Below are 13,509 nucleotides of genomic sequence, written 5' to 3'. Positions count from 1 at the left end.
TTCTCTTTTTTCCCTTCCCTGCTTGTACTCCCTTTAGTCTGTGTTCCTCTGGGTCTCCCATCGCCCCTCCCACTGGTCTCCCTCTTCTATATATTCCCTTGGACTCCTTTCCCTCTCATTCAACTTTTTTCCTGTTATTTCTCCAGTAACTAGCATAACCCAGTTCTCATTCCCAGGTTTCAGGTGTCAGTGGGAAAGGGATGAAAATTATCTTAACAAGACAACTTCAAGAGTCTTTTCAGGGGTTGGAGTTGTGGCTCGGTGGTTGAGTGCTTGCCTAGCATGTGTGAGGCACTGGGTTCGATTCTCAGCACCACATATCAATAAATGAGTAAAATAAAGATCCATCAACATCTAAGAAAAATTTTAAAAAGGAGTCCTTTCAACAACTGGTTTTCTATGCTTGTAAAGAAAGTCTTGAAACTTATTAGGATTCAGAAAAAATAACAACAGGAGTTATTAGTGTTCGTTGAATACTTATTATGTACCAGCACTGCAGCAGACCCTATATATGATCTCATTTTCCCTCCCAGCAGCTCTGTGAAGAAGGCATTCCATTTTCCCTGCTCGGGATGCTCATAAGTGGTTCCATGGGAATTGAAGCCTAGGTAAGTGTGACTCCCAAGTCCAGGCTCTGAACTACTGCCGAGTTGACTCCCTCTCATACTACCTCTTACCTCCCTGTTTCACAATCTAAGGCAAGCCGGCCTGCTTTCGACCACAGTGAGATCTACAAATCATAGACAGTCAATACGACAATGAATTGATGCCGACCTGGAATTAGTACCACCCTTAAAAGGTCTCTTGAGAAAGGCCTTTGGCTAAATCATTCCAAATTAGCTTCTCTGGAAAAAAAAAATCTTTACATCCACCATGGGACCTCCTTCCTGTAGGTCACAGCATTCATAGTTTTAAATTATTAATGCCAGAGAATTCACTGTAACAAGCTATGCTGTCTCTGAGCAAACTCTAATTAAAAGCAGTTTACACACCAGAGCTGTGTATTTCCTGGGCGCTTGGTTATGTGGTTAATGCACTCACTATACACACTCACACACGCAGAGTGATGACAGCAGACTACATGGTTGTGCTGCTATGATTTATGAGAAATATAAATTACAGCTGCCTCATCACAAAATACTGACAGTTATAACCATCTGGTGGGGTTCTATGGTTTGGGGGAGATTTGGCTGTTTTGGTTTTTGTTTTAGAAAGCAACAGTTCTAACTGTATTTTGCATTTGTAATTGTGGTAAATTACACACAATTTAAAATTGATTTTAAAAAGACAAAATTCCCTTTGACTGCATGTAGCTTTTTCTCTCTCCCCCAAAGATGACTTTTCTAGCCACCCTTCAGACCCTTTTATTTTTCTCAGGACATCTCTTTGTACCCTTGTGACTTTGTGCTCAGACTCTTTTATGTGGGTGCATTATCACACTATAAATGTAACGCTGCAGTTTTTTTTTTTTTTTACTTTACTACATTTTTGAGACATAACTGTATTGCTATATAGATCAAAATTGAAATCCTTTTTGTGAAAACATAATGCTTAAAACTAAAGACATTATTAACAAACATTTCATATTAACTCTGATTTAGAGGTGGAAAACAGGAATGAAATATCTTGTCATGTTTTAACCAAAGCTGGCAATATTAATTTTTTATGTTTCCATATCCTTGAGTCTTACTTTTGGGTAGACATTCATTACTTTAAAAATAGTTGTGCTTTTTTGTTTTATTTTTTTCTGTAGCCAGCTTATTGAGGTCAAATAGGTAGCCTGTCACCCTCAATTACATTAAACTGGTCCTTTCCTGGTGTACTGATTGAGGTCCATAAGGTTCAATCTTAAATAAATTTTATAAACAATTTTAATTTCAGCTTCTGTTCTTTGAAGTCCTTTAATGTTGAAATACCCTTGGTTTCCAGAAGGTGGCATCTATCAGGGTGATTAAGACAATGTGATCTCCAACAACAGTTTTAACCTGGAGAGTGGTTTCTGAAAAACCGTCTCCCTCCAGTTCTTCTCTAAGGTGTTTCTAGGAGGAGGTGACTCACACAGAACTGGCAGGTGACAGCTCAAGCACTATCACCATTTTGATAGACAACTTTTCAGGCTCTTGCTCAATAAAGCTCAATAAAGCCCTGAAGAATATGCGGAATGGCGGTCCCTGACCCGGCTGCACCTGTTGACGTTAAGTCTGTACAGTGGAACTGAGGGCTGAACAGCACACATGGGGAGATGCTAGTCCGAGCCCCGCAGACAAAATGCGAGGTGTCCTAGGAGAATGACCAGACAGCATCTTGAGCTTCCTTTGTGCCGCAGTCTGGCTGGGCACAAAATCACGAGCCACTCAAGCAGGAACAAAGCTTACTTCCAAAACTCCCGGGAACACCAAGCCTTCTCCCAGGACACACCACACCAACAGGAAATCCCTCCTCCGGAAATCCCTCCTACCGCACTTCCCCAACCAATGGGAACTCTCCGGGAGTCCCGCTAGAGCTCCAAAATAGCTGGCCCAGGCAGACAGCAGGGGTCTAATATCCAATTGAATGCACATCTTAACATAATCATTATCATCTCAATGGCTTGCTGGCATCACCTTTCAACGAAAAATGCCATGCTCCTACTCGGCTATGGTCCTCTGCACTTTGTTGTTTGACGTTGTATTTCTGAAAGACATCTCCAGAAGACACTGTTTTGGTGTCCGGTCCAGATGCTCTTCATGGTGCCTGGAACCCATCCGTCACTACTAGCAAGGAAGGGTGCTAGTGGCTCACCACTGATCCCTTGTGCGCCAATTGCCCAAGCCCAGGGTTTCTCACCTCAGTATGGTGGGCAGGTCATGCTGCCACTGGAGGCCGTCCTGTGCGTTGGCAGGATGGTTCCATTCTAGTCCCAGTCCCCCTGATGTGACAAGCACAATACCTCCAGTCTGTCAAATAGTCCCTAGGGGCCAAATTGCCCATGGTTGAGAACAACTACTCCAGATTGATGGGAGCCACCAGGAAGTGACTCCACCACCAGCCCAGGCTCCCAACGGTGGGGCTGATGTGGGGAACTGAAGCCCCTCCAAGAGGAAGTTGACTTTGGGGCAGGAGACCGCCTGCTGGGGTGCTGAGAAGGTGGCCCCTTTCTTGATGTGGATGGAGTGACGTGGGTCTATCCCCAGGTGAAAATCCACGACACCATGGATTTAAGGTTCATGTGCTTTACTGTGTATCTCGATGAAAAATAATCTGTGGGTGTTTGGTCGATTCTCAAGACTAGGTGCTGGAGAGGCAGGCTGCTGCTGCCTCGTGTCTGTGTTTTGCACAGGGCAGTGCCTGTGGCTACAGAGCACAGCCCTGTCCAGTGTTATACCTCGGGTGGGTCACTGTACACAAAGGCCTGACTCCTGGTTTCAATGACAGCTCTGAGGAAACTGCTAAATATTGGGGGCAGGGGAAGCCGTCAAAGCTCTAGAGCTCCATGGACTTGGCTGAGGTCTTGGTTCCAGTCCCACCTTCACCTTAACAGGTGTTTCTCAAAGAACACTCCAATACCATCTGCTCTCCACCCTCCTCAGGGTCTGTTTTCAGGTGTCCTATCTAATAACCTCTGGGGATGGGGATGTAGCTCAGTGGTAAAGCACATGCTTGGTATGCATGAGGACCCAGGTTCGATGCCCAGCACCCGAAAAACAAACAGATCTGCCCCATACACCAGAATCCTTCCAAATAGACCAGAATGCTGACTTTCCTCTCCATGCTGAAATTCCCCAAATTCACTCTGTTCTCCTTGATTTTCCTGGAATTAAAGCCATGAGTTGGCTTGTATCTCAAAAACCCATTGCCACGGTTCACTATCTTCCTGAATGCCTCTGTGATTGCAGCAGCCACCCAAAAGAAACCAATCTCATGGAAAAGAAAAGCAACCACAAAACTGGGAGCTCTGTGCAGGGGAAATACAGGCCCTCCTGCAATTCAAAACCATCTCTGTTGATTACACGTATCATAAACTCATGGCTGGCACTTCTCTCAAGTGGAACTAGCATAACTGGCTGTTGTGCATTGTGTCCCCAGAAGAGTTCACATTAGTCACTTTTCCCTGAATAAGGACAGATCCTTTCAACAGCTGCACTAGTGTTTAAAATGCAGGTAGTAATTATGTTATTGTCAACTCTACACAATCAAAACGCAGCTTCGGCCCTTCCCGGCCTCTCGTCTCTGTGCCCCGCTCTGCACTCTGTGCTTGCATATGCTCTGCGAATCACATCTGTCCTTCATTTCCTCACCCTCCACACCCTGCACGACATTTTCTTTGTTTCACATCAATGTTTTGATGATTGTTTTGGCCATATGGGTTTGGTTTATTTACACTGGTTTTCATGGTTCTTTCAGTATTTAATAGCTTTTGAGTTGTGATTTTTTTCGTTGTTGTTGTTCAATCATGATTCATAGCCAATGAGGTATGTTTTCTCTCTGGGTGAGACATGAAGAAACCAGGCAATTTAAACTTAAGTCTTCCCGCCTTCAGGAAGTTTCCAGCCAATGGACAGTGCCTAAAGAGACATTTATAGAGCCAGTTGCTTCCATTACTATCATTTATGGAGTGGATTTTTTTTTCCAGTTCAGACAACAATGTTAAGGGTCTCTTCTTTTTCTCTCAGCAATACTGCCCCAAATCATGGAAAATTATGATAGAAATTAAATGAGCTACAATGGCTGGTATTTCTGGATGTGTATTGTGTACAAGCCGTTTTTCTAAGTGATTGGTAAGTGATCACGGTTTCATGCCACATCAGTTCTGCAAGGAAAGTGCTGTTGTATCATCTGTCCCATGTCACATGGCTAGTAAGTGACACGGCCAGGCTAGGGACTCCATTGTTTCCAGTCCATTGTCCATTAAAATATGTGTTTCTATTTTTGATGGTCTGGGAAGAGAGAGGGAGAAGAGAGTGAAGATAATAAAAGATGAAAGAAATGATTCCTAAAGTCACGTGATTTAGATACTAGTCACAAAAGTAAAACACAGAAGACTGTTTCCAAGGATTCCCTCTCCCACCGCAAGCTAGCACTCCCAGGGACCACACCTGCTGTGGTACCTCCACAGTGCACTGGGCTGGCCCTGTTGACCAGTGGAATGCAGCAGAGGCCATGCCAGGTGACCTCTGAAGCCAGGTGGCAAGAGGTCTTGCTGACACCCTGGACTCCTGGAACGTGGGCTCTGAGGGAAGCCAGCCAGCATGTAAGGAATCCAACCCCCCCCCCCAAGACCGCCATGCTGCGGGAACCCACCTCACCAAGCCGAAGGGCAGTGGCCGCCCGAAGCCATCTCAGCCGGCCCAGCCCAGCCGCCATTCCCATGAGTAAAGAGGACATCTTGGACATTCAAGCCCCAGCAATCGCCAAGTGGAGAACAGCAGAAAGAAAAAGGCTACAGGCTCTGAGCCGCCAGCAGTCCCAGTTATGCCAGGAGAGGCAGGCCGTCCCCACTGCGCCTGCCCGATGGGGTTGTTCACAAAGCTGTGAGCACAACAAAGTGGTGATTGTTTAAAGTTAGGAGGTATGTAATGCAGCAACTGATAAATGAAATAGCAGTTCTTTGAAAAAACACTCACCCAAGAATGTCCAAACTAATATCAGAGCAATCCAGAGATGGAGAAATGCTTCGGGTTGGAACAATTAGAAAAATCTCCTTTCTGATAAGGAAGTCTGGAGCTGGACCCAGGGCTTGGGGAAAAAAAGGGCAGATCAGGGGGGCAGACCCAGGTCACCTTATCTGATGTGCAGGGTACAGAACGGAAGCCCAGGATTGGAAGGAAAAGGCGTCTAGTGCAAAATCACTGAGGGTGGGGAACGCCAAGGAAAATAGTCTCACAACTGAACAGGACCGCAAAAACCATCTAGCGCAGCACCCACTGGTTTTCTTCTTACAGATTCGGGAACTGGAAGCCAGACAATGAGATCACTTGGCAAGTTACGCAGCAGCCTCCTCCCTCCCAGAGCCGCAGCTGCTGGGCCAGCAGGGTCTCTGCGTGGTGCCTTCTCCCCTGGCGTTGGAGACACCCTGGTGTGCCGCCCTGTACTGTGCAGGCACGGGCGTGTTTAAAGCCAAGTTCTCTACTTCTGGGGAGCTCAGGTCTCTTCATCTCTCTTCATCCTCCCCCTCATGTTGAAGAGAAAGCAAAGCCAAGGCCTGAAACCTTCCAGCCTCTGAACTCTCACCAAGTGCTCCAGTAAGTTTTCTAAAGCAACTTTTCTGAGGTTTAATTTGCATTTCATAATATTCCCTCTGTTTTAAGTGCACTACTCAAGTGATTTTTAGTATCAAGTTACGCAACCAGCCACAAAATCCAGCCCATTTCCATTACCCCGATCAGATCTCGGCCCATTTACACTTAACCCTGCTCCCACCCAAGCTGCAGGCTGCCCTTCTACTTTCTGTCTCTGGATTTGTCTTTTCTGCACATTTTGTATAAGTTCTTATATAATGCACAGGGTTTTTGTGTCTGGCTCCTTCCATGTGGCCCCGTGGTTTGGGGTCTACCAGTGGTTCATCCCCCACCCCGCCCACACCTTTTTTTGGATGAACAGCCCTCCATTATTTGGATTGCTGAGCTTGGTTTCTCCATTTACCAGTTAAAGCACATTTGGCTCGTTTTCACTTTTTGGCTCTTATGAATAAGGCTTTTTCCACAAAGTTTTAAAAGCAGTAAGGATTGCTAAGTAAGCAGAGTCCCAGAAATTTTGAGTTTTCTGAGGAGATTGCTTATTAAAATTAAAAAAAAAATACAGGAAAACTTGAAGAAGAATGTAAATGTCCCACTCAGCTATGACCACAAGGTTACCATTCTACTGTAAGCGTCTGTGCTTTCTATAAGATGAAACTGCACATACTTTTTGATAGTTGATTTTAAAATTAATGTCATGAAAAATCTGCCTATGCCAGGAACATTTTATTGAATTAATGTACCATAATTTGCTTATCTAATCCCAACTATTAGACAACTCAGTGTAGGTAATTTGTTATTATAAACAACAATGACTATTGCCAGGCTCACAAAGGTTATTTACAAACAAAAACCATGAAGCTGGTTATTCTATTTTATTTCACTTCCTTTATGATTTTTATTTACAGTCAACCTTTTATGCCATCCTGGATTCTATTTTTATTTAGTTTTGCATGCTGGGGATCAAAACCAGGGCCTTGTGCCTGCCTGACAAGAGCTGTACCCCTGAGCCCCTCAGTCACGTCCCCAGGGTTAGACTGCAGGTGCCTTTCTAGTCAGACACATGCAGGAACGTCCAGTCCTGTGTGGTCCCCAGGCACACTCCTCTTTCCATCCTGGGCTCCACTAAGTACCCAGAGTCCTAAATAGCTCCTCAGCCTGTTCCAGTTTCCACTGAGACATCCCCGGACTGGCCCCAGGACCTGTGCTGCCCTACACCTAGCTAGAGGGGCCCCTGCTGGCCCCATGCTCTACAGAACTCCTGGTCTGGCCCTCTTCAGACACTGCCCAAGCCTCCCGTCTCCTAGAACACTCCCCAGACAGCAAGGCCCCTGAATTTCATGAATCTGTTGCCTCCGCTGGTGCAGGCCACTTTGTGAAGGGGCCCTCCTAGAGGCAAACTGTGCCTCTGGTGTCTCCAGTTCAGGCCTGAAAGGTGGCCAAGGCCAGCAGTTGGAATGGCCCTGATGAAAGGCAGAGATGTGGGCAGGGCGGGCAGGAAAGAGAATGGGCCAGAGACTGGAGACGGCTCTGCCCACCCTCCAGGTTCACCTGTAGGGCTCCTCAAATCTGCCTGACCCTCGAGGTCATCCCACCGCTCACCTGTCAAGGACTATGGAACATACACTATTAGCAGTGGTTGGTTCGACTTTGAACTCCTGAATATTTAAACGAATCACAGGTGGGCCTTTGTTTATGTTCTTGCACCAGATCCTGAGAATAGTGTATTTTACCTATAAAATTCTTCAAAATTCTGTTTAACATTAGCTTTGTATTTTGTTAAAAATAAACAAAAAGACCTCTAAATTTAGATTTTTTTTTAAAAAAATTATAACCAGTATTCTATTCTCCTAAACAAAATGAGGATCATAACCTTACATCTTTCCTTGAACTATCCCCCAGTTGCCCTGTTTTGGTTTATAGATGTTAATCACACTCTGATTATAAGCCTCCTCCAGGGTGATTCTTATTCATGATTCTAGATCTGTCAGTGTGTTCCACCTATTTCTTCACTCGCCTCTGCTTCTTGCATAGCACCCCTTGCATTCAGTTTGCTTCTTGTCGAAGTATATTTTTATTCATTCACAGAGTTGACGAGATAACTTTTAGACGGGCATCTTCAGATCATGTCTTACCCTCTGTATGCGTGCCCTGTGTCTGCTATAACAAGCTGCCCCAGGCTAATGGCTCAGAACAATGCAGGTGTGTTCTCTGACGGCTCTGGAAGCAGGTATGAAGCTAGTTTCAGCAAACTAAAGCCTGTGGTTCCAAATGCCTCTGGGCCTGCAGGGGGCTGACCTCCCCCATCCTAGCTGTGGGAGGCTGGCAGCATTCTTTGCCTCCTGGACTTGTACCTGAAATCACACCAACCTCTTGCTTCCAACATCTTTTCTCTCCTCCCGCCCTTGGACCCTCCTGCCGCGCTCTCTATGGCCTTGGTGACTTCTTGGAGCATCTGTTTAAGGTGATGTAGGTCCTTGCCTAAGCCGACCGTGCTTTCTCAGGCATACTCCTTGCTTCCTCTGAGCCTCCTCCAGCAGCCTCTTCAACCTCCATTTTCCAACAGTAGCCCTTCCTGGAAAACTGGGCCCTTCTGGGGTGTGCCTCAGTCCCCGATGGATCCTCAGGCCCACTCCCCACCTGTGGGAACTCGTTCCCTCCCACCCTCCAAGCTGAATGACATTGGTGAGGAGGTCTTGGTGGTGGGGTCCGACTTCCCTCCACGCTGAGGATAGCACTCCTTTGTCTCTTGTCTCTACCGTGGCTGGTGAGAAACCTGGTTTATATTTGCTTGATGGTGTGCAACGTTTTCTCTCTGTGAACTTCAGGGATTTCCTTTTTCATTCCTATTCTGTATTTTTGTTGAAATATCTAGGTAACAAGTTCCACATGGGATAAAGTAAAATGAATTCTACTTTATCCCATGTGGAACTTGTTATGCTTTTACTATCTCATGAGTTCATCTCCTTTGCAGACTGTGCAGCCATGTTCGTGATGTCTGTTGCCGCTCTAAGCCTCAGTCAGCCTTCTGGAACACACTATAGTCACGATAAGTCTGACTCTAGCCCCGTCCTTCACCGCTATTTTATTTTGCAGTGCTAGGGATCAACCTGAAGCCACACACATGCTGGGCAAGCTCTCTACCACTTAGCTACACTCCCAACCTTTAATTTTTTACCCTTCTTTTTTATCTTAGTGCTACGTGTGAGTGATTTCTTTAGATCCAACTTTCAGTTTTTTAGTTTTCTCCTCAGCTGGATTTAACAGACTCTTGAACCCACAGGTTGGGTTTTTAGTTTTAATCACTACATATTTTGAATTTTTAGATGTTACACTTGCCCCCCCCCCGCCGAGTGTGTGTGTGTGTGTGTGTGTGTGTGTGTATCTTTAATCTTCCCAGGTCCTGTTGATAGTCTCTTATATCCACAGTTTCCTTAGCCTCTCTCACTTTGTTAGAACTATCGAGTGGACATATTTGTGTCCCACACCAGCCACCCAGGGCCTATACTGTCTGAAGGTTGTTTTCTGAGTCTTACTTATCATGGATTGTTTTCTCGTGTGCTTTGTGGCTTGGGAGTATAAAGTCAAGTTTCTTGCAGTCTTACCTGTGTGGCTTCCTTGAACCGGGTTTGTCAGTTTGCTAGGTCTGCCACAGTGAGTGGCCACTCAGGTGGTCAGACACAGAACCTTGCTCTTGCACAGTTCAGAAGCCAGAAGTCTGCATTGGAGTGCCAGCAGGCCAGGCCTCCTCTGGGGGACCCAGGGGAGACTCCGCCCTGCTCTCCAGCTCCTGGCCCAGCAGGATCCAGTCTCCGGGTCCACCATCACGTGCGTGGCCTTCCCTCACGTGTGCCCTCTGTGTCCTCTTCTGATGCTGATGGAGACCCCAGTCCTTGGATTTAGGACTCATTACACCAGAGTGATTTCACCCTGAGACCCCTCACTACTTACATCTGCAAAGACCCTATTTCCAGATGAGCTTACTTCTGAGGTTCTAAGTAGACATGAATTTTAGGCAGACACTATTCAGTTCATCACACCTGGAATTAAAATGCGTTTAGCCAATGAAAATTGATTTTTGCTCTTTGGAATTAGAGGAACTACCAACTTGGTACCACTTTTTAATGTATTTAGTTTGCTCTCTTTAGATCTATACAACACCAGGATACACTCTGACATTCTTACAAAAGCGTGGAACACAGTTTGCTCCAGTTCAGCCCCAGCACTTCCCCCCTGCCCTCCCTCTTCACTCCACCGACCCCTCTTCAAACCATTCACAGTTTACTTTTTGAACCTAAAATTTCTTCTTGGACTTTTTGGCCCCACAGAAGGTAAGCCCACGTGAGGGCCATTAGGAACTCCGAATCCTCGGCTTCCTTCTCCTGCCCCTGAAGAGCACAGTCGACGCAGGTGGTCTCTCTCCCACCTTTCCTGAGGTGGGTTGTTTTCTATGTTCCCGACCACAGTGCCACTCTGTGGGGGACTCGCTCTTATTTAAGCTTCCTAACCTCATACCTTACCTGGAATCTAGGGCATTTCCTGTCCAGAGACGCGTTTGGCTTCAGTGCTGAGTGACCTCTCTGGTTTCCAGCTCTGTGGTTTCTTGGCCTCCATGATTTTCCTCATTTCCCACCAGCTCATTCATGCATATCAAAAGGACTTTATGCACCATTTAAGGACACCAAATTAGAGCTGAACGTGTAATCATGTGGGATAGAAAACTCAACATCATGAGAACCTTAACTCTTCATAAGTTAATTCATCAATTAGCCTCAATACCAATAAAAACTTTTTGAATTTTGGAATGAGACAAACCAATTCTGAGTTCCTATGGGAAAATAAATAAGGCTCTAGAATGCTGAGGCTTGCCCCACTACATATTTTAAAACGTTGTGAATGCTAAGTTCACAAGATTCACTCACACGCGGGAGAGAGGCAGGCAGATCAGAACACAAGCCCACCTCAGACCATGTGGGAGACACGGACAGACGGGGCGGTGTTGGCGTGGAGAAGAGAGTCTGTGTGGGTCGGCTCTCCGTCACCAGCGTGAACTATGGAGAGAGTTAACTGACAAAGAGAAAAGGGTTTGGCTCACAGTTTAGAGTTTAAGACTGGACAGATCTGTCGCTTTGTGCTTCTGGTGCACACGCCAGAGGGCAAGGACAGGGTGCGTGGTGGAGCAACGTCTCACCCCGTGACCAGGAAGCAAAGGAGCCTCCGGATTGTGTGTGTGTGTGTGTGTGTGTGTGTGTGTTTGCATGTGTGTGATGTGTGTGTTCTTTTGCATTTTCCACACAGATAATCATGTTATCTATCATCAAAGACTGTTTTATTTCTTCCTTCCCAATTTGAATACCTCTTATTTCCTTTTCCTTTTTATGGCATTAGCTAGAACTTGAAATCTAAAATACTGGGAGGGCCTCCCTCCCTTGTCTCTGATCTTAGCAACAAGACTTTGAGTTTCTCCCATTAGGTATGATGTTAGTTAGCGTAACTGTAGGTTAATTGCAGATGTTCTTTATCAAATGGAAGAAGTTCCCTCTATTCCTAGTTTACCGAGAGTTATTTTTATGAATGGATGTTGGATTGTAGCAAGAGTTCTTTTCACAGCCATGGATAAGATCATGTGAGTTTTCTGCTTTGGTCTGCTGACGTGGTGGATTACATTAGTTGATTCTTGAGAGCTGAACCATCTTCATACCTAAACTAAATCTCAGTTGATTGTGATTTATGATTTTTCTTATACATTCTCGGGTTTGATCTCCTAATGTTTTGTTGAGGACTTTTGCATCTATGTTCATGAGACATATTGATCTGAAGATTTATTTTCTAGTACTGTCTTTGGTTTTGATGTCAGAGTAATCCTGGCATCATAGAACAAGTTAGAAAGTATTTCATCTGATTGTATCTTCTAGGGGAGATTGTAGAGAATTCTCATTCATTCTAACTTAAATGTTAAGTAGAATTCATCAGCGAACCCATCTGGGTCGTATGTTTGCTGTTTTGGAAGATTATTAATTATTGATCTAATATATTTAACAGGTATAAACCTATTCAGATTGTGTATTTCTTCTTGTATGAGTTTTGACAGGTTGTATCTTCTTAAAACTTAGTCCATTTCATCTAGGATATCAAATCTGGGGTCACGGAGTTCATGTATTCCTTCATGATTCTTTTAACGACGTGGGATCTGTGGTGATGTCTCCCATTTCCTTTCGGATGGCAGTAATTTTGCCGTTTCTCCTTCATCCTTTATTTCTTATCCTGGGTAGAGGTTTATTGACTCTATTAATCTTTCCCAAGAACCAACTTTTATTTCTGTTGATGTTTTCTTGATGTTCTGTTTTCAACTTTATTAATTTTTAGCATTGCCTTTCTTCAGCTTATTTGTACTTAATATGTTCTTCTTTTTTGGTTTCCTAAGGTGGCAGCTTTAGTGCTTGATTTTAAATCTTTCTTCTTTTCAATACATTCATTCAGTGCTGTAAATTTGCCTCTATGCTGTGCTTTTGTTGCATCCCACAAATGTTGTAAGTTGTATTTTCACTTTCATTTAAATTTAAAATATTTTTAAATTTTTCTCGATATGTCTCTTCGACCCATGTATTATTTAGAAGCATGTTGCTTATTATCTAAGGACTTGCAGGTGCTGTGACTCAAATGTGTCCCCCAGATTCATGTTTTGGAGGCTTGCTTCCCAGAGGAGAGGCATGGGGTGAGGTCTTCTGTTCAGGTTACGGGTGGAGGCCACAGGAGCGCACAGTGCTGTTACCAGGGGAGTGGGCCAGGTGCTGCGAGAGCACATTGTCACTGGCAGGTCTGCCTCTGGGGCCTGTCTCTTCCACCTGCACCTGTTCATCCTTCTGCTTTCCTGCCATGAGTAATGAAGCCCCAAAGTGTTCTGGACCAGAATCAAAATATCATGGCCAAACTCTGTGGCCATGCCCTTGGCCTTCTGACTTCTGGAGTCATGAGCCAAATAAACTTCTCTTCTTTATAAGTCACTCAGTCCAGGGTGTTCTGTTATAGCAACAGAAAACAGTGAAGACCGTGAGAGGGTTCAGCTTTCTGTTATTGACTTCTAGATGAATTCCACTGTGGCCTGAGAGCATACGTTGTATGATTTCTGCTCTTTTAAATGTGGAAAAGGGGCTGTGGCTGTGGCTCAGTGGTAGAGCGCTTGCCTAGCATCCATGAGGCACTGGATTCAATCCTCAGCACCACATAAAAATAAAATAAAAGTATTGTATGCAACTATATATAACTAAAAAATAAATGTAAAAAATGTTTAAAT

The sequence above is a fragment of the Callospermophilus lateralis genome, chromosome 20 (assembly GCF_048772815.1).
Source record: "Callospermophilus lateralis isolate mCalLat2 chromosome 20, mCalLat2.hap1, whole genome shotgun sequence".
In the NCBI taxonomy this organism is placed as follows: Eukaryota; Metazoa; Chordata; class Mammalia; order Rodentia; family Sciuridae; genus Callospermophilus; species Callospermophilus lateralis.
Note: the sequence above shows the minus strand (reverse complement) of the source record.